This window comes from Paralichthys olivaceus, chromosome 12, assembly GCF_024713975.1.
Source record: "Paralichthys olivaceus isolate ysfri-2021 chromosome 12, ASM2471397v2, whole genome shotgun sequence".
NCBI lineage: Eukaryota > Metazoa > Chordata > Actinopteri > Pleuronectiformes > Paralichthyidae > Paralichthys > Paralichthys olivaceus.
The window spans coordinates 2,664,135-2,684,822 of NC_091104.1; the positions used below are offsets into that span (position 1 = coordinate 2,664,135).

General features: G+C 40.0%; 1 long non-coding RNA gene across 1 annotated transcript; it reads right to left on the reverse strand.

Annotated features, from left to right (window-relative positions):
- Positions 1 to 12,571: 12,571 nt before the first annotated feature.
- On the reverse strand, positions 12,572 to 16,649 carry LOC138412455 (uncharacterized). The gene is made up of 3 exons (XR_011244823.1): positions 16,224 to 16,649; positions 16,030 to 16,088; positions 12,572 to 13,062 (listed from the first exon to the last, which is right to left on the reverse strand). It is a non-coding gene; the product is annotated as an uncharacterized lncRNA (long non-coding RNA).
- Between the last annotated feature and the right edge of the window lie 4,039 nt (positions 16,650 to 20,688).

Here is a 20,688-nt window from a genome sequence, read left to right on the forward strand (position 1 = left end):
GGCCCTGGATGGAACACACCTCCGTGTTGATTGTTGTTATATAGTATACATTTGCAGATGCTATGAATGTGTTGGGCAGAGAGACAGAGAGAAGTGGAGAAGTGCTCTGTGGATGATGGGAGTTTAACCTTAAGTGAACAGAAGGCGTCTGCCTGGTAGCTGAATGCTCTACCTCCTGTTTTACTCTTACAGACTCTTGGAACGACAAGAGAGCCTGTGTTTTGGGAACGAAAACACCAACTGTCTTCACCTACTGTAGATGCTTGAGAGAGAGTCTGAGCCAGGGACAGTACATATGGTTGAGGTTCCATCAATAAGGTGAGTAATTGGGTGGCTGTGGCTGAGGGGGTGGCTGTGGCTGAGGGGGTGGCTTTGGCTGAGGGGGTGGCTGTGGCTGAGGGGGTAGAGCGGTCGTCCTCCAACCAGAAGGTCGGAAGTTCAATCCCCAGTTTTCCCATCTGCATGCCAAAGTGTCCTTGGGCAAGATACTGAACCCCAAAACTGCCCAATAGAACAATAAAAAGTGCTAGCTATAGAAGCACTGTATGAATGTGTGTGTGAATGGGTGAATGGAAAACTGTAGTGTAAAGCGCTTTGAGTGGTCTTCAAGACTAGAAAAGCGCTATATAAATACAACCATTGATCATTTTACCATTTTAATTAAAAATGTGATACCTTACAATATACTGTGATGTAAACTGTGTTCTGAGAATGTTTTGGAAATCTGTGGGGATTTATGTAGGTAACATAAGTTTGACAACTTGTACCATTTCTATTGGGGAGCCAATTTCGTGGCTATGCTCAGTATCAAATTCTAAATCCACATCAAAAAATTGAGGAGTAAAAAAATATGAAAAGATGAGGAGGGCGGTTGATTTTCATGTGATTTTTTACTGTGTTGTAAACTTAGTTAGTTTTAAATGTCCCCCAGGCAAAATGGAACATGCGTAACTTGTAGTGACTACAGTACCAGTATAGTGCCTGGAAAAGATAATTTTGGATACATGCATGATACCTCGAGCTGCAACTGACAACTAACACAGAAAGTGAGGGTAAACAAATGCACGTAAGAGGCATTGTCATCATTCACTTTTCATTTTCACTCTGTAATGTGTATACTGATGACTGCTGCAGCTGGCATGACAACAGATTACTTTTCAAATTTGCTGATGACTCTGTGACAGTCAGTCTCCTCCATGCAGATGAGAACAGCCATGGTCCCATTGTGGATTATGAATCTGTATTGGTGTGACTGTGCATTTTTAGTACTAAATGTGACAAAAACCAAGGAAATGAGTTTTAGGCATCAGCCCTCAAACTCTCAGAGTACTATCATCAAGGGGCAGGTGGTAGACTTTGTAAAGAACTATGGTACAAGTACCTTGGGAAGATTATTAACTATGTTCTCTCTGATGACTATGTCCCTGATGATGGCTGTTTGTATTACAGATAGCAAGTGGCTGATCCCTTATTCAGTAGAACATGTAGTAACATGTCCATGTTCCATGCTGTTTATTTTAAAATAATTTAAAATAATTTACTTCAAACAAACAACTGGGATCTCACGGGGGGGGGGGGGGGGTCATCCACAGAACATGTAAACAAAAGGACAGGATGTGTGCTCCACTGAGTGAAACTACAGAAGGGTAATATATACCTTTGCATGCTTAGTGGGAGGGGGCTGTGAGTTATAAGAACACAGATTATCCTATGTTCTTTGCTCATTTGTGCATGTCAATCAGGTGATGTGTACTAATGAGTCCATCTGCAGATGCTGAATTAAACTTACAGAAAGAAGTGTTTGACTTTGTGCTTGTTTCACAGAAATTGCCACCACAGCACAGAGTACAAACACGGTTGTGGTAAATCATCTTAACCAAAGTACCTTGCCTGCTACGCCCACTGGGGGGTTCTGCATATGTTCCCTGTTTTTATCTTAGCACGCTGCTCGGCTAACCAGGGAACATCCAAAGAATGGAGCCTTCAGCGCCAATCATAACTGTGTCCCCATTTGCAACAAATGGGTAAATCATAACAAAGGGTTCCTGACTGAACTCGGAATTAAATGGTTAATATCTGAAACTATAACAGTTCAACTGAATTGTAGATATCTAATGTTATTTTAATGCTACCATTACCTGTCTTGACATGTACTGTAGATGTTTGAGAGAGTGTCTGAGCCAGGGACAGTAGACATCACTGAGGTTCCATCAATAAGGTGAGTATTGAAACACATGATATTTTACAGTATACTGTGATGTAGATTCTCAGAAAGTTACAGAAATTTGTGGGGAAAAATTGTTTGCAGATGCTATGAATGTCTTGTTAATTTCTGACACTCAGTTAAAATTTATAGAGTTGGCTTGTTTTGTCAAGAAATCATCCTTGTAAAATAAAAGAACATGGAACAAATTATTTATCATGTATTGCTATATTTATTTTTTTACCATGGTCACATTCAGTATGGCCAGAGGCATTATGTTTTCAAGTTGTCCATCCATCTGTCTGTCCCATTCATGTGAATGCGATATCTCATGAACAACTACGTTATGTTAATCAAAGGTCAAAAGGTCAAGCTCACATGACTTTGCATTGTTTTGAATACAATTTATCAAGATTGTCCAAAGGAAATATCATTACATGTGGCCAAAACATACATTTGGACTCAAAGATGACTTGAATAGAATTCAGTTGTCAAAGATCAAATGGCAAGGTCACTAGGACCTCACAAAGCACACTTCTTGCCTTGTAAATGCAATATATCAGAAATGCCTTCAGGGAATTCTTTCACATTTGGCACAAACATTCACATGAATTTGGGTTTCATTTTGGTAGCCAAATGTCACAGTGTTCTCACAAAGTATGTTAATATTTTTCCTGAAATTGATATCTAAAGATCAGCTCATGGGAATGTCGTCAAACTTGGTAAAAACATTAACTTCAACTCAAAGATGAAGGATTTTATTCCCTTTGAAGTAAAAGGTCAGAGTAACATCACTGTGAATGTGATATGTTAGGACTTTCAGTAGGGAATTTCATTATATCTGGTAACTTGGACTCACTGCTTGAGGGAATTTCTTATCAACGTTACATGAGTTGTCACTTGGATTTTAGCCCTCTACCTGGTCAGGGGCCTAAACAGGGTTTGCAGCCTCTTGGTTCTGGAGCTTTTTGGGAAAATAACGATCTCTTTCGGGGCCTTCCCAAGGGCCTAGGATCCCCAAATTTGACCCACTGGTCATGATGGGCTCTTTGAGCCTGCATTACTGATTTTCACCAAAACCGCAGAGGGGCCCAGGTGACCTTTGTGACCTTTGGTATCATTTTAGCCTATTTCTGAAGTTCCATTTTGACAGCAGTACCTCATAGTAATGGTTAATATTTACCAGTGTGTTAGGTGAATGTGTATATGTGCTCAGGAAACTATTTGTAATACGGTATATTTGTGTAGCATGAAGTAATGTTGTTAATTACATGACGACGATTAAGCTAACATTAGGTCACATTATTCTCCTGCAATGCTAACTGTGCTTCGTCTGTGGAATAGTAGTACAAAAACTATGTGATTATGTTGTTGCAAGTATGCTATTGCAAGTATGCTATTGCAAGTATGCTATTCTATATTTATGTTGCCTGAAATATTTTCGTTACTGAGTGAGTGTACTGTTCTAAATTGTGAGTTGCAATATATTATCAGTATATTAGAAGTAAGCCGATTTAGAGAATATTTTGTGGAATGCTGTATGTGTTTATCTTACATGCTTATGTTTACTTTATTACTGGTATCCAAAGTTGTTTAATGAATGCAAGTGCTAGGTGACAGCTTAGACATGTTAAATGTCTGTTTGGATGTACATTGTCTATAGTAATATTTCAGTATCGTCTATTGACGTATGTTATATTTCAGTTCTGTAGATATTCAGCAGTAATTGTACACATTGTGGCATTTGTATTTACAGTAGGTGGTTACCCTGATAATGAATCATAAAACACATGATCTGAGAAAGGTTTGTGTCCATTTATCGTTCACTCAAATACTCCCTTTTTCAGGTATTTTAAACTTTCACACCCTGAGATTAAGAAAAATAACTTCCGGCTGCGGCGACCAGAACGTAGTTTGCGCTGCCTGGGTCCCCAGGGGAACCTCTACTGACAATTTGGGGGCCCCCGGGTGGTTTGGGGCTCGAACTGAGGCAGGTGGAATTTGAACCCAAAAGGCCCCAAATTTGATCTTTTGACCTGCAACACCCAGAGCTCTTTTTTTTTTAAATTATCTTTTTTATTGATTCCACATATCAATATTCCATCAATATTTTACATAATCTGTACAATTTTACAACAGTATAAAACATTCCTATACTTGTCCACCGCAGAGCAGAGACATAATTGGACATGAATTCTCAAGTAAAGTTACAGTAGAGTAAATAAGCCAAAATCCTCAAGTGTTGACATGAGTGCTGGAAGAGATTTAGTGGGATCTGTTAAGTATATTAATACATCAGCTGCAAATAATGCTGTTCATTTCCCTTAAAGTTGATACCTTTTATATTTTCATTTTGTTTTATCCATTGACTCAGGGGTTCCAAATAGAGAGCAAATAATAGCGTGCTAATTGAACAGCCCTTGTGACACCTCCGCTCTAATATGAAAGCGTTTGAGAGATTCCCATTAATTCTAATCCTGGCTGTAGGTTTATTATATTATATAATGATTGTATTGTATTGTACAAACGTTGCATGAAAACCAAATCGCTCCAGCACCATATATAGGAAATCCCACCTGATAGAGTCAAACGCTTTTTCTGCGTCCAATCCTAATATTATCGCCTCTATTCTTTTTTCAATAATGTTTTGCATAACATGTAATGTACGTCGGATATTGTCCTGTGTCTGTCTCTGCTTTATAAAACCCGTCTGGTCCTGATGAATTATGTCTGGCAAAATTGTTTCTAAACGTCTAGCTAAGATAGTGGTGAATAATCTATAGTCCTGGTTAAGGACACTAACTGGTCTAAAATTAGAACACTCCATTTTGTCCTTTCCTTCCTTCGGGATAACCGAAATGTGGGCTTCGCTCCAGGAGTTCGGGATATCTCCCTCTTTTAGCACCCAGTTAAATGCATTATTTAGCAAGGGGATCATTGGTTCTCCGAGCACTTTATAAAACTCTGAGGTGTATCCATCTGTGCCTGGAGCCTTGTTGGTCTTCAGCTTTGAATCGCTGAGTTTATTTCTTCTGCTGTGATTTCCTTTGTCAGAGCTGAATTCTGGTCCTCTGACACCCTGTGTAAATTTAAGGAATCCAGCCATGTGGCTATCTTATGTTTATTATTTCTTTTTGGTTGGGAATATAGATTCTTATAATATGTTTCAAAACATGTATGTATCTCTTCCGTCTTATATTTTGGTAGATTTGTAGCTGAGTCCTTAATTTTGTATGTTATTAATTGCCATTTGCTTTTTTAATCTGAACGCCAGCAGTTTTGTAGATTTACTTCCTGCTTCGTAGTATCTCTGTTTCATGTACAACAGCTTTTTTTGAATCTCTTGTCCTGAGATGTAATTTCTCTCTGTTCTAACTCTTTTGATATTTTGGTTTATTCTCTTGTCCACATTTTTTTTATGTTCTTTTTCCAATTTTTTAAGCTCTGATTCTAATTTATTGAGTTTTTCCTGTTTTTGCATTTTCAAGTATGTTGATTTAGCAATTAGTTTTCCTTTAATCACAGCTTTACACGCATCCCACAGCACCGAGGGAGACACCTCACCATTATCATTCTCCCTTACATACAACTGAATTTCTTTAATAAACTCGTCCTTCATTTGTCCTTTTAATACATTTATATTTAGCCTCCAAAGTGTTGATTTTTGTTCTTTTGACATAGCCAGAGTCATATATACAGGACTAAGGTCTGATATGTCTCTCACTCCAATTTCACAATTTTCGATCCTGTAACTGTCCTTACTGAACATGAAAAAATAATCTATCCTGGAGTATATTTAATGTGGTGCTGAGAAAAATGTATAGTATTTTCCCTTAGGATTTAATTCTTTCCAAACATCAATTACTCTTTATGTAAAAATTTCCCTTCGGTGATGAATAAAGTATGTCTATCTATCTGTCTATCTACCTACTCCCAATTTTGACATTAAACTTACAAACTTCTTACTAATCCCTGGTTTCTGTGTTCCACTGGCTTAACAATCAAGCTTTGGATGTAGTCTGATATTTAGGTCTCCACCCCAAATCATTATACCCTCCCCCTCTGATACCACTTTATCAAACAGTTGTCTGTAAAATACCCAGTGTTGTGCACTGCCCCACGTGGCGTCAAAATAATGTTATTATTAATGACTTTGCCTTACACGGAGCACCAAAAATGTTGGTATTAATGTTGTTATTATGTACTTTCCCTCGCGCGGGGTACGATTATGTACTTTCATTCACGCAGGGCACCATTAAATGGTGTGCTTTTAGGCATTCAATAAATGTGGCTATCACTGAAATATTAAATATTAATATTAAAAATATTAATATTAAATAATAATTAAACTAATAAAAGATAAATCGGGGCACCACCCTTCAAAGGACGGGAAAAGATATAACTATAACCAAAATTACCACATCAATAGCTAGCAAAGTTGAAGGATATGGAGTTCTTGACAGTGTAGAGGTTGGCAAAATTCACACTTATGCAACATTAACTAAGACATGTTTTGGAGAAAAACATTTATTATGAGAATAATAAAAGTATTAACACAAAAACTAACAAAAGGTGTACTTACTATATACAGGTGTGTATGCGAGTATGCATGTATTTGTGTGTGTGAGTGAGTGACTGAGATTTCAAAATGGCGGCTGGCCACTATGAAGACAAAAGGCCCCCTGGAGTGGTGAGACCATGTGGCTGAGATCACATGTAGGTGTTAAGTTTGTGGAGATGAGTGTGTGAGGTGTTGGTGCCAGGTTAAAGAAAGTAGTCAGATGCATGCAAAGAAGTGATCAGCATAACAGAACTAACATTAACTTTCAAATAACACATTACCAAATATCACAGCAACAGTCAAACTTATAAACATCACATGAAATAGAAATAGGATTAAACAGTCCTTTGCTTAGCCTAGCGTAATAATAAAGCCCAGTTGTGTTACCCATCCATGAAAAAGAGGGTAAGGTCCTTTTTGGATGTGCTGTTCGAAGTCCAGTGACGTGGTCTTGTTGATTTGTGGATCCTGTTGTGCATCTGCTGGTCAGACCTTGTGTCGTGGCCAGTTGTGCTGTAGTTCTTAGGCAGGCCCACGTGTCGCTGCCTTTGGAAGGTTTTAGCAGTCTGCTCCAGGCAGGCCTGCTAGAAGTTGAGGAGCTTGTGGATGGAGGAAGTCTCCCTGGCTGGGAGAGAAGGGCCAGACCCTACTCCTCCAGGAGAGGTCAGCAGGGGAAGAGGCCGAAGGGGACGAAGAGTGAAGAGGAAAGAGAGCTAGCAGAGGGGAATCTCGGCTTATATTGGCCTGGTGACCTCATGGGTCATGGGGCACACAGTGACCAATAGTGGTTGAGAGTTGTCTCCAGGAGCAGTTTTACCACCTATGTGTGAAGATGAAGCACCCTGGGAGACTGAGTTCTGGAAGCTGTCCTTTGTATCCAGAACAAAGGAGACATGTGGTCAGGCTTTTGACTACACATGTAGGCCCAACTATGGTTCACAGATACCAGGTCCCAACATCCCCCCTTCGGTCGCAGGATCGGACCTGACGTGTGTTCCTGAGGGCAAAGCTCAAACATGTGTAGTCCACAACTGGAAAAGTTATTTTTCAGTTCATTTGGGTTTTAACATCTGGGCATTTGTCTATACTAACTGTATCGGCTAAGCAAGAGTCAAGTTTGACAAATAATTCAGATCACAATGACAGTACAATATGAATAACCTGTATTCTTCACTAGGTTAGTGAGAAAAGGAAAGTTAGACATGTTAATTGTTAGAGTAAGATGCAGAAAGAGTGGCACCTACAATGATAAGGCCATTTCTGGACTATCCAAGAGTCTTCTGTTCACTGGATGCTAGTCAATGTGGACTCAGTCTGATCTGGGAGACTTTAACATTTTAACAGGGCAGGTTTCGCCCGGAAGGGTGTCATAAATCTTTCAACCTTCTCAGAATCCAAATGGCAGTATCATTGTTTTGTGTGATAATGTTCTCATGTCCTAACATGTGTCGTGAAAGGACATATATGGATTTTATTATCAGTGAATGGAGAGTAGTTTGTCCAAATGTATTTACAAAGTTGACAGTGGTGTCTAAGTTTAATCAGAATTTAGGTTTTTGGAGTTTGCTGCTGTTGCTAACAAAACTGTTTACCTATAAACTGCAAGAAATGTCATACCTACTGTCAGTACAAAGATTAGAGACTGTGTTGGTTACGGCCATGAGGAGCGAGCTCTGGAATGCCTGTGTCGTGGCTCAGGGCTGTAACTGTCTGCTGGGTTATAACTATGATTTGAACTGTATTCAGAGATGCTGTGGTCATCATCTGAGCAGTCTAGTGGCTGGTAATGTGTCTGGGCCAGAATGTCAGTGTATGACTTCCTACAGCTTCTGCTGTGGGAATGCCTATCTCCGGGAAGTTGGTGGACATGGCGGTTACGCTCTGTGTCCCTACGCTGCCTTTTGTCACCCCCCTTTGGTTTGTTGTGAGGGTGAAGTTTTGAGGCGGCGGATGTATTTGACACCTTGGTGTTTGAGTTGACAGGCTCAGGTGCACCTACTGTAGCCTTGGAAGTGACAACAGTTTCCCAAGCTACCTGTGTCATCTTCCTGATCTGCTGCATTGAAGGTTTACCTTGCTGTGTCATCAGTACCACATGTGTGCGTATACATGGATGTAGGTTACGCAAGAACAAGGACTTGAAGGTGGGGTGTTCTTCTAGGCCTGGTGTGTTCTTTCCCTGAAAATAAACATTTCTTAAACGTCTGAAATAATCTCTGGGATTTTCGCGACGGGAATGTTTAATTTGGGATGCTGTAACAATGGATGTTATCTCGTCAACAGTAGAGGAGAATTCCTCGACTAGTGCTTGACGGAGCTCTGTAAAGTTATTTATGACACTGGCAGGAAGTGTCTGAATAAACTTGTGAACAGCTGTAGAGCTGGTTTTCCACACAAGTTTGACCTTCTCTCTCTCTGATGCATTTGGCATGTCAATTAGATTGAGATCTAGTTCCCTAAAGTAATTGTCAACATTGTTATCACCATTTCCTGGGTCAAATTGTCCAATATCTTTAGCTAGAAACTCAAGCAAATCAAAACGCGGACATTGTGAGGTCCGGGCACGTGCATCACCTGCTACAGGTCTCTCTGGTTGAGGGGGAGGAGCTAAACTATCCTGGAATGTTGTACTCCCCGCTTCGGAGAGTTGTGCACAGAAAAATGTGTCATGCATCAGTGGCTGAGAAGAATATGAGGCAGAATATCTTCTGGAGGATAAACTGCATGTGTCATCAATGTGAGTGTCAGAGAGGTGGGAAGTTAGAGAGCTGTAACCTCTGTCTGTCAGTGGAGGTTCAGGAGGTGACTTAATTCCCAAAGATTTAGGGTCGGATTGGATTCTGTCCCATCCTCGGACTGAAGAGGGAGTTAACTTTGCACTATTGAAGGAGTGTGAATTGGAATAACCAGAATCACTTTGACTGAACAACTGACATGAGGCCAGGCCTTCTAATCTAAGTTTTAGGAACTCCTCCTTGTGTGAATAGAGATCTGACTCTGCTGATTGCAGATCTTCTAAATAGTGCAGGGCTTTCTTATTAGCAGATTGAACCTCCTGGAGGAGAAGAGCATTTTGAGCTCTCAGGGCTTTTGCCTCCTGTTCTAGGGCTGCTTTGCTTTGATAGGCAAGGTTGGTTTGCCTGTGGAAATTTAAAAGCAAACATCTCAACAATGGACCCTTGGATGCTGTCTGTGCATCACACCTGTCGTCAAGTAGTGAGTCTATCTCTTTCCTACACTCACTGAAGTTCAACTTAGTGATGAATTCAGGGTAGCCAGGGTTCAGGCTTTGTGCAAGGGAAGAAACAAACTGTTCTACACAGGGGTTCTCCATTGTTGGGTCTGAAATACAAGGATTAGATTTACAAGGTATATAAATCAACAAATCAGTGTGGTTGGCTACGGTGTTGCTCTGGCAGACACCTTGTAGTGTAGTTTTGGTCGTACACTAGCCTAACCAAAATTATGGTGGGTAAATCAGTTCACCAAAATGGTTTAATCACACTAAATGATATGCAGGGCAGTGACAGTTAGGGGTTCTATAAATTCACAGGGCTGGAAGCACGCTGTGGCTCTTTCTCAGGCTCTCTTATCCAACTTAGGCTGAAATGCTTGGCAGTAACAGTCAGGTATAAGCTCTGTTACATAGGGCCGGGGCCACGCTATGTCTTAATTACAGCACTTAACAGTTACAGGAAATTTGACAGCTTGACCAGTTAACATTGAATATGAGATATTCAAATGTTAAAAGACATTCTTAAAATTTGACAAGGAATATTCAATTGGAGTTATTAGCACCAATAGCAAGCTTTAAGTGTAACACTATGAGGACTTAGAATGGTTGTTATTAATAATTTATTATTAATAAAGGGTTCAATCACAAATACAATTTCACCACAATACACTTGTTTGTAAGTACGGTTGAATGTCTACTCCGGTGGCAGACTAGTGGAATTCAATTCAAACTTTGGCTTGACTGAAAATTCAGGATTCCACTTATTTCAGTTTTTTTTTTCTTTTTCAATATTGCATAATTATGAATTATTGCCAACTGTACTCTGCCTCACACAGGGCATCATTAATGTTGGTATTAATGACTTTCCCTCACACGGGGGCACCATTAATGTTGTGCACTTGCTGGTCAGACCTTGTGTCGTGGCCAGTTGTGCTGAAGTTCTTAGGAAGGCTCTCGCGTCGCTGCCTTTGGAAGTTTTTTTTAGCAGTCTGCTCCAGGCAGGTCTGCTGGAAGTTGAGGAGCTTGTGGAGGGAGGAAGTCTCCCTGGCTGGGAGAGCAGGGCCAGACCCTACTCCTCCAGGAGAGGTCAGCAGGGGAAGAGAAGAGAGAAGAAGCGAAGAGAGAAGAGGGCGAGGAGAGGGGAACTCGGCTAATATTGGCCTGGTGACCTCGTGGGTCATGGGGCACACAGTGACCAATAGTGGTTGAGAGTTGTCTCCAGGAGCAGTTTTACCACCTATGTGTGAAGATGAAGCACCCTGGGAGACTGAGTTCTGGAAGCTCTACTTTGTCTCCAGAGCAAAGGAGACATGCGGTCAGGCTTTTGACTACACATGTAGGCCCAACTATGGTTCACAGATACCAGGTCCCAACACTGATAATATATTGCAACTCACAATTAAGAACACTATACTCACTCAGTAACGCAAATATAGAATAGCCAATAGTTTCTCCACAGCCACGGTGTACTACTATTCCACAGACGACGCACAGTTAGCATTGCAGGAGATTAATGTGCCTAATGTTAGCTTAATCGTCGTCATGTAATTATCAACATTACTTCACGCTACAAGAACATACCGTATTACAAATAGTTTCCTGAGCACATATACACATTCACCTAACACACTGGTAAATATTAACCATTACTATGAGGTGCTGCTATCAAAATGGAACTTCAGAAATGGGCTTAATTGATACCAAAAGTCACAAAGGTCACCTGGGCCCCTCTGCAGTTTTGGTGAAAATCAGTTATGCAGGCTCAAAGAGCCCATCGTGACCAGTGGGTCAAATTTGGGGCTCCTAGGCCCTTGGGAAGGCCCTGAAAGGGATTGTAATTTTTCCAAAAAGCTCCAGAACCAAGAGTCTGCAAACCCTGTTTAGGCCCCTGACCAGCTAGAGGGCTGAAATCCAAGTGACAACTCATGTAACGTTGATAAGAAATTCCCTCAAGCAGTCGAAGTTACCAGATATAATGAAATTCCCTACTGACAGTCCTAACATATCACATTCACAGTGATGTTACTCTGACCTTTAACTTCGAATGGAATAAAACCCTTCATCTTTGAATTGAATTTAATATTTTTACCAAGTTTGACGACATTCCCATGAGCTGATCTTTAGATATCAATTTAAGGAAAAATATTTACATACTTTGTGAGAACACTGTGACATTTGGCTACCAAAATGAAACCCAAATTCATGTGAATGTTTGTGGCAAATGTGAAAGAATTCCCTGAAGGCATTTCGGATATATCACATATACAAGGCAAGAAGTGTGCTTTGTGAGGTCCTAGTGACCTTGCCATTTGATCTTTGACAACTGAATTCTATTCAAGTCATCATTGAGTCCAAATGAATGTTTGTGCCACATGTAATTATATTTCCTTTGGACAATCTTGATAAATTATATTCAAAACAATGCAAAGCCATGTGAGCTTGACTTTTTGACCTTTGACTAACATAACGTAGTTGTTCATGAGATATTGCATTCACATGAATGGGACTGACAGATGGATGGACAACTTGAAAACATAATGCCTCTGGCCATACTGAATGTGCAAATGGTAAATTCAATTCAATTCAATTCAATTTTATTTATATAGCGCCAAGTCATAATTTACATTATCTCAAGGCACTTTACATTTAAAGGTCAAGACCTTAAAACAATATTAACATAGAGAAACCCAACAGTTCCCACAATGAGCAAGCACAGGCGACTGTGGAGAGGAAAAACTCCCTCATTAACAGGGAGAAACCTCTGGCAGAACCAGGCTCAATGTGGGCGGTCATCTGCCTCGACCGGTTGGGGTGAGGAAAGAAAAGTAAGGGGGGAGGAAAGGAGAGATGGTTGGAAAGCGGGGGAGAGAAGAGAGAGATGAGGTGGAGAGAGAGAGACCAGTAACAATTTGGCACCATCAAAATCAAGACTAACCATAACAATAACAATGTATAGATCTACAACATGACTAGATATATTAATGAATTGCTGAGTTATTGTAATAAATGAAGACAATGGTGATGGTGGTCGTTGTTGTCCTGTAGTCCCGGTGCCGGAGTTATCTGAAACGAGATAGAGAGAAGAGCCAGAGGGACTATGGGAGGACAAAGTGACACTTTGACATGATGACATGTTAAAACTAATAAATAAATAAATAAACAGGTGTGGGGGGCAGAGAGACAGAGGGAAGTGAAGAAGTGCTCAGTGCATGATGGGAGTTCCCCCAGCAGTCTAAACCTATAGCAGCACAACTAAAGGATGGTTCAGGACTCACCTGATCCAGCCCTAACTATAGGCTTTGTCAAAGAGGAAGGTTTTTAGTTTTACTTTAAATGCTGAGACAGTGTCTGCCTCCCGAACCCAGAGTGGGAGCTGGTTCCACAGGAGAGGAGCCTGATATCTAAATGTTCTACCTCCTGCTCTACTCTTACAGACTCTTGGAACCACTAGAGAGCCTGTGTTTTGGGAACGAAGTGATCTACTTGGATAATAAGGTGTTATCAGCTCTTTGATATATGAGGGGGCGTGATTGTTGAGGGCTTTAAAAGTGAGGAGCAGGATCTTGAATTCTATTCTAAATTTTACCGGGAGCCAATGTAAGGAAGCTAAGACAGGAGTGATATGATCTCTCCTTCTAGTTCCTGTCAGCACTCGTGCTGCAGCATTTTGGACCAACTGGAGACTTTTAACAGTCTTCATGGAGCATCCTGCTAATAGAGAGTTGCAGTAATCTAATCTAGAGGTTACAAACGCGTGGACTAGTTTTTCAGCATCCTGCTTAGACAGGATGTTTCTAATTTTGTTAATATTGCGCAGATGGAAGAAAGCCGTCCTAGACACTAGTTTAATATGGGGGTCAAATGACATGTCTTGGTCGAACAACACTCCAAGGTTCCTCACAGTGGAGCTGGAAGCCAGACTGACACCATCCAAAGTGACTATCTGGTCAGACAGTGTTTGTCTGAGATGTTTAGGGCCAATTACAACAACCTCAGTTTTGTCTGAGTTTAAAAGTAGAAAATTTTGGGTCATCCACGCCTTGATATCTTTGAGACATTCCTGAAGTTGAACTAGGCGATTAGATTCATCATGCTTCATGGAAATATACAATTGGGTGTCATCTGCATAGCAGTGGAATTGTATGTGGTGCTGTCTGATAATGTTGCCTAAGGAGAGCATATATAAGGTGAACAGTATTGGTCCAAGGACAGAACCTTGTGGAACTCCATGATTAACTTGCATGTGCATGGAGGAGTCATTGTTAACATTAACAAATTGGAATCTATCTGATAAATATGATTTAAACCAGTGTAGTGCTGTTCCTTTAATTCCTATATGTTGTTCTAATCTCTGTAGCAGAATCTTATGATCTATTGTGTCGAAGGCTGCATTAAGGTCCAACAAGACGAGGACAGAGACAAGTCCATCATCTGATGCCATAAGAAGGTCATTAGTGACTTTCAATAGTGCTGTTTCTGTGCTGTGATAGGTTCTAAATCCTGACTGAAATTTTTCCAATAAACCGTTACTATCTAAGTAACCACACAGCTGGTTAGCAACGGCTTTTTCTAGGATTTTGGAAATGAAGGGCAGGTTGGATATGGGTCTATAGTTAGCTAAAACCTCTGGATCAAGCGTAGGCTTTTTAAGCAGAGGTTTAATAACGGCTACCTTAAAAGCCTGTGGTACGTAGCCGGTTAGCAAAGACATATTAATCTGATTTAAAATGGAACTGTCAATTAGGGGGAGGACTTCTTTAAAAAGTCTAGTTGGAACAGAGTCCAGCTGACAAGTAGTTGGTTTAGATGATGAAACTAACGAGGTCAGTTCAGGAAGATCAATAGAGTAAAATTTGTTTAGACATAAATCTGGTGCTACGGTTTCAGGACCAGACAATGTATCCGTGTTATTCACTGGGAGGTGGTGGTGGATTTTATCCCTGATGGTTGTAATTTTATTAGCGAAGAAGCTCATGAAGTCATTGCTTCTCAGATCTAGAGGAATAGATGGGTCAGTAGAGGTGTGACTTTCTGTCAGCCTGGCTACAGTGCTGAAGAGGAACCTGGGGTTGTTCCTATTTTCTTCTATTAGTAATGAATAATAAGAGGTTTGGGCATTTCTAAGTGCTTTTTTGTAATTTATAAGGCTATTCTTCCAGGCTAGGTGGAAGTCTTGGCGATTGGTGGAACGCCACTTCCTTTCTAGCTTCCGCGATGTCTGTTTTAGAACGCGCGTTTGGGAATTATACCACGGAGCTAATCTCCTCTGATTTACTTTCTTCTTTTTTAATGGGGTGACAGCTTCAAGTGCTGTTTTTAGTGAGGCTGCAGTACTATTTACAAAGTTATCAACTAGTGTGGGAGTAAGGTTTTGATAATCTTCTTGTATTGTACTGACACATGGCTGAGAGGGAAGGGAAGTGAGAAGGGGAGCAGTTGTTTAAATTTGTGAACAGTTTTGTCAGATAAACATCGACTGTAATAGACTTTCCGTCCAGAATTGACGTAATTAACAATTCAGAATTCAAATGTAAGTAAAAAATGGTCAGACAGAAGCGGGTTCTGTTGGAATATTGTTATATTTTCTATGTCAATGCCATATGTCAGGACAAGATCAAGAGTGTGATTCAGGCAGTGGGTCGGTTGATTCACATGTTGAGTGAAACCAATCGAGTCTATTATTGATTTAAATGCTGAACTAAGGCTGTCATTGGCAACATCTACATGAATATTGAAATCACCGGCTATAATGATTTGATCTGTTTTAAGAACTAGTTCTGATAAAAATTCAGAGAATTCAGATAAAGAAATAAATATAGCAATACATGATAAATAATTTCTTCCATGTTCTTTTATTTTACATGGATGGTTTCTTGACAAAACAAGCCAACTCTATAAATGTGAACTGAGTGTCAGAAATTAACACGACATTCATAGCATCTGCAAACAATTTTTCCCCACAAATTTCTGTAACTTTCTGAGAATCTACATCACAGTATATTGTAGAATATCATGTGTTTCAATACTCACCTTATTGATGGAACCTCAGTGATGTCTACTGTCCCTGGCTCAGACACTCTCTCAAGCATCTACGGTACATGTCAAGACAGGTAATGGTAGCATTAAAATAACATTAGATAACTACAATTCAGTTGAACTATTATAGTTTCAGATATTAACCATTTAATTCCGAGTTCAGTCAGGAACCCTTTGTTATGATTTACCCATTTGTTGCCAATGGGGACACAGTTATGATTGGCGCTGAAGGCTCCATTCTTTGGATGTTCCCTGGTTAGCTGAGCAGCGTGCTAAGTTAAGACAGGGAACATATGCAGAACCCCCCAGTGGGCGTAGCAGGCAAGGTACTTTGGTTAAGATAATTTACCACAACCGTGTTTGTACTCTCTGCTGCGGCAGCAATTTCTGTGAAACAAGCACAAAGTCAAACACTTCTTTCTATAAGTTTAATTCAGCATCTGCAGATGGACTCATTAGTACACATCACCTGATTGACATGCACAAATGAGCAAAGAACATAGGATAATCTGTGTTCTTATAACTCACAGCCCCCTCCCACTAAGCATGCAAAGGTATATATTACCCTTCTTTAGTTTCACTCACTGGAGGAGACATCCTGTCCTTTTGTTTACATGTTCTGTGGATGACCCCCCCTGTGAGAACCCAGTTGTTTGATCCCAATCAGAGATACTAAAAGATACCATAAAGTTGTGGTTTCTCAAGGCCATAAAACTCAAGTCTCTTAAGCCACCATACATACAAAAATGTAACATTTCCATTACAGTGCTAAAAGTGTTAGAGCTGAGCAGGGATCAGTGAGGATGAGGTCGTATTTAAAGAGACCAATTTGGTGAGAGAATGGGCTGTGATTGGTGGGTGACTGACGAGTACCCATAAACCTATCGGTAGCTGAGCACATGACTCTGTGTCCTGCATGAACTAACACAATGCTTCATTAGTCACAATTCAAGTTCAGGATTTCTACGATGACATTCTCACTTTAAACTTAATTTAAAGTATCTTGAATTGAGGCAAATTAAAGCTGACCTTGAATTATGATCAGTCACAATCAAATTGTCATATATCAAAAATCATAAACAGGATTTATTTTCATAATTAATTATGGATAAAATTACAAGGTATGTTGCAGAAATCTGAAATGGATATATATATCATTGAGCATTGTACAAGTTACATTGTACAAGTACATGTTCTACTGAATAAGGGATCAGCCACTTGCTATCTGTAATACAAACAGCCATCATCAGGAACATCAGAGAGATCATAGTTAATAATCATCCCAAGGCATGGAGGAGACTGACTGTCACAGAGTCATCAGCAAATTTGAAAAGTAATCTGTTGTCATGCCAGCTGCGGCAGTCATCAGTATACACATTATAGAGGGGAGGTGAAAGGACACAGGAGGAGACCCTGTGGATGATGACAATGTGTCTTACATGCATTACTTTCTGTGTCAGTTGTCAGTTGCAGCTCGAGGCATGTATCCAAAATTATCTTTTCCAGGCACTATACTGATACTGTAGTCACTACAAGTTACGCACGTTCCATTTTGCCTGGGGGACATTTAAAACAAACCAGTCTACAACACAATAAAAATCACATGAAAATCAACCCCCCTCCTCATCTTTTCATATTTTTTTACTCCTCAATTTTTTAATGTGGATTTAGAATTTGATACTGAGCATAGCCGTGAATTGCCCCCCCAAATAGAAATGGTACAAGTTGTCAAATAAATGTTATCTACATAAATCCCCACAGATTTCAAAAACATTCTCAGAACACAGTTAACACCACAGTATATTGTAAGGTATCACATTTTTTATTACTCACCTTATTGATGGAACCTCAACCATATTTACTGTCCCTGGCTCAGACTCTCTCTCAAGCATCTACAGTAGGTGTTTTCATTCCCAAAAAAAGGCTCTCTTGTGGTTCCAAGAGTCTGTAAGAGTAGAAGAGGAGGTAGAGCATTCAGCTACCAGGCAGACAACTTCTGTGCATTTACGGTTAAACTTAAAACATTCCTTTTTGATAAAGCCTTGCTGGATCAGGTGAGTCCTGAACCATCCCTTAAGCTGCTATAGGTCTAGACTGCAGGGGAAACTCCCATCATCCACAGAGCACTTTTCCACTTCTCTCTGTCTCTCTGCCCCCCCCCCCCCCCACTCATTTATTTTTTTTAATAAATGTCAAAAACTATGTTATTGACGTGTCTCTTTTCTCCCATAGTCCCTCTCTCTCTTTCTCTCTCTCATTGCAGATACCTCTGACTCCAGAACCGAAGGAGAACAACTATTATTATTATTATTATTATTATTAACAACAATACTTAATTAATTATTATATTAATTGGTGCTGCCATCATTGATAATCAATAACTTCTTTACACTGTGTTTGTTTACATTTTAACTAGTAAGAGCTGACTAGTAAGTAACTAGAACTAGTAAGAGAACTAGAGTAAGGTCTCTCTCGCCTCCCCCTCCCCACTATTTCTCTTCTCTCCCCATTTTTCTCTGCTCACCCCAACCAGTAGAGGCAGATGACCGTCCATATTGAACCTGGTTCTGCTAGAGGTTTCTCCCTGTAAGTGAGGGAGTTTTTACTCTTCACAGTCACCAAAGTGCTTGCTCATTGTGGGAACTGTTATGTTTCTTTATATTAAACAAGATTTGAAGGTCTTGACCTTCTATGTATAGTTCCTTGAGATAATGTTTATTATGATTTAGCGCTATACAAATAAACAGTCTTGGACATGGAATATCGTGAATCGTCTTCATAAAAGTGACACTAAAAACTCAAAGTACTCTTCAAATAAAGTTTCTCCAAACGTGTTTGTTATTTTATGTAGTTATTAACACGATATTCCATGTCCAAGAGTCCATTTCCCCGGATAAGATGTTTTTTTTCCCATTATTTGCCACTATAAACACACTCTGACCTCCTCGAGCTTTTATTTTGGTACTTCCTGTTACCGGCATTTGAATTTGCATATTAGTTAAATAATTAGTTTCACCCGAAACATTTAGATTTAATATTTAGATTTAGATTCAGATTTAACATTTAGATTTAGAATTAACATTTAGATTTAGAATTAACATTTAGATTTAACATTTAGACTTAGATTAAGATTTAACATTTAGACTTAGATTAAGATTTAACATTTAGATTTAGATTTAACATTTAGATTTAACATTCAGATTTAGATTTAACATTTAGTTTAGATTTAACATTTAGTTTTAGATTCAGATTTAACTTTTAGATTTAACATTTAGATTGCATAGTTAGATTTAGATTTAGATTTAAATTTAACATTTAGGTTTATATTTAGCATTTATATTTAACATTTAAGTGTAACATTTAACATTTGGATTTAAATATTCAAAATATCTCTAAGTTAACAAATATTGTTGTAAATGTGCAAAAAAGTGACTCTCAAAATTTTTTTAAACATGGTTTGAAGCTAAATGTGACAAAATGTTGCTGTTATTTTCAGCGTGAGCTGCTTTACAAACTGCACCCCATAAAAGAACAGTTGAAGTAGCATACAAAATAGCCATGGTATTAATGATAAACTAATCGCATGAGGGATCGTCTCAGTTGTTCATTTGGAAAAAGGGAAACTGTAATAAAGTTATTGCATTACCTGAAAGGGACTTGTCTGCCCCTGCTGCCTTCACCGTCTCTCATCCTTCCCACTCGCTCTCTCTTGCTCGCTCTCTCCCACTCCATACAGCGTGTATATGTGTGGCGTACACATATACACTGCCCCTTCTCTTAAAGGAGCCACACTACTCTTACAACACTCTTCTGCAGCAGACATTTGATAATTTCATCATATCAACCCGTTACGCTATAATGTGAGCCGTATAATGTTATTAAAAATTAAAAACAAGAAAGATCTTACCTTTGCACCTTTCCTGCCACACAGGGAAAGACAACGCCTCCACGACACACACAAATGAAACTTATCTCTCTCTCACGTGTCTGTGTGTGTGTGTGTGTGTGTGTGTGTGTGCGTCGGGTCAGATCAAGGTGGTCAGCGGGACCTTTCATGTGACACCTGCATTTAGAGACGCGGTCTTTCCCTGCGTGGAGTTGGAGAGAGCGAGCGACCTCCGGTGACCACGGACAACGATATTCCGGCTGAAATCTTGATACGGACACACAGGGGATGCAGAGGACGCAAAAAACTACAGAGGAAAAGGGAGGCTGTGAAACAACAAAGACTTATCAAGAAGAGCTATAAGCCGAGTCTTCCCTCCGTTGTCATGGGAAACGTGAGATCGCTGGGGAATAAGATGGACGAGCTGACTGCACTGGTCCAAAGTCAGAAGGAGTATCGTGAGTGTAGTTTAATGTGCTTTACGGAGACATGGCTGCACCAGGATGTTCCCGACGACAACACCACCATCAAGGGCTTCCATACAGTGCGCATGGACAGAGACAGCGTTCAGAACGGTAAGCGCAAAGGAGGGGGTCTTTGCAGGCGACTGAAAGACCGCGTCTCTAAATGCAGGTGTCACATGAAAGGTCCCACTGATCACCTTGATCTGACCCGACACACACAGACACGTGAGAGAGAGAGAGAGAGATAAGTTTCATTTCTGATGAAAGTGTGTGTCGTGGAGGCGTGGTCTTCCCCTGTGTAGG